The sequence below is a fragment of the Nannospalax galili genome, unplaced genomic scaffold, assembly GCF_000622305.1.
Source record: "Nannospalax galili isolate Female #2095 unplaced genomic scaffold, S.galili_v1.0 scaffold5499, whole genome shotgun sequence".
NCBI classification, from domain to species: domain Eukaryota; kingdom Metazoa; phylum Chordata; class Mammalia; order Rodentia; family Spalacidae; genus Nannospalax; species Nannospalax galili.
Genome location: NW_008341956.1, coordinates 41,976 through 43,739, shown reverse-complemented (window position 1 = coordinate 43,739; position 1,764 = coordinate 41,976). Strand labels below are relative to the sequence as shown.

Below are 1,764 nucleotides of genomic sequence, written 5' to 3'. Positions count from 1 at the left end.
ACCTGAGTCCCTATTTTCTATGCTTTAATTACACTGAACCTCATTTTAGGTTCTGTAAGTATTACACAAAACACACTGCTTTAATTTAGGTTCATCTTAACAAGAATTCATTCTTTCCACTGTACAGCTTCAATAACACTGAAGCTATTGTATCTGTGAAGAATCTCATGGCATATTCTGGAAGAACTCTGTCCTTATGTAATCCCATAGGTCTCTGTGGTCATCACTATTGCACCTCTTTTCCAGTGACTCAGGTCATGTTCTACTGTGTTGCCAGCCATGCTCACTTGGGAATTCCAGCCTAACTCCTTTTACTGAACCACAATCACCCAAAGTCATACATTCTTCTCAAACCTAGCAAACTTTCAGAACATTTGCTCTGTGTCAAGAATAATGCAGGAACAGTGAGGGGAAGGATGTTCAAGTGCATGTCTTCATTGTGACCTGAATGTCGTTTCAGAGAAGATACAGAGAATGTGCACATCTCCACAGGTGATGGAGATGAAACAAGGCACCAGGGGAGTGGATAAAAAGGTTTTTATTGCAAAAGCATGACTTCAGTGACTTCTTAAACTGAATAATACTTTGTAGCTTAAGGGACAAAGTATGTTTTCAAGGGGAAAAATATATTAGTGCAATGAACCTACTAACTGAAGTAAAAAAGAGTTTTATCTTGACATTCATCCCCAAGGTATTTGCTATTCCTTGGATTGAAGGGCAAATTTGAAGGAGCGAAGGAGAACTTGTCTACAAGCTGTGAAGTTACCTGTCTGATTGGCAATCTCATTCTCTGGGCAGGGGTGCAATGAAAACAACAGTCAGTCTTTCCTTCCTGAAGGCTTTTTCTGAATGTAGGATTGCAAATCTCACTGCAAACTGGGTGTGGGGTATGCGGAAATTTGTATAGTTCCAGCAGTGTTCCAAGCTGTACCTAAGTTGCCCACAATGTTCTTGCTATTGACTTGTTCTCTTTCCTACAGGTGTATTTGGGGATTTTGTCTTTTCCTGTGAGGAAAATGAAGGAACTTTCCAGTAACTGTTGTTTTGTTATGCTGAACATTATGGAATTCATATCCCAGAGTTATATTGGGTAGATGATGAGATTCCTGTGGATCACTTCCATGGCAAACTTCAAAGCCAGTACATACTGGTAGTTAGCAGGTATTGACCTGTATAGAAAGCTTAGAGCACCTTAAAGACTCAAGCCATAATTACCTTTAAATGCAGAGATAGTAAATTAATATTGATAACAGATAGCAAAATAAAGATATTGAGGAGATGTGATACATTTGCTCATAAAACAAAAATTAGTTTTAAGAGTTTTATATATGGATATTCTCTTTCTTTTCTCCCCCTCTCTCTATCTCTCTCTCTTTCTTTCCATACCTGCAGTCAACTAGTACTAAAGAAGACAAAACTGATTAATGATTAAAATTATATGTGCAATAATATTATGTCACAAAGTTTTAGCAATATTGAAGTTATATAGACCAAAACACAAAGATTAATAGGGAGAATCTCTATCTTTGAAAACAGAATATCTACATAGGAATTATGTTCACTGTTGACTTTGATTATATATACTGTTCTAAACTATACATGTTATTTTCTTATAAAAATCAAACTTAAAATTTGATTTTATGGAATAAATTTTAATAAAATGGTTTCTGTCCTTGTCCACCAAAAATTTCTACTCTATAATAAAATTCCCATAGGAGAGGTCTTAGTTTAGGCAGAAATATTCTGACTTATTGATTCATTATG

The 1,764-nt window shown here is 35.7% G+C and overlaps 1 pseudogene; it reads right to left on the bottom strand.

Moving 5' to 3' along the window:
- The window catches only part of LOC108491063, a 24,431-nt pseudogene that overhangs the window by 15,610 nt on the left and 7,057 nt on the right, over positions 1-1,764 (bottom strand).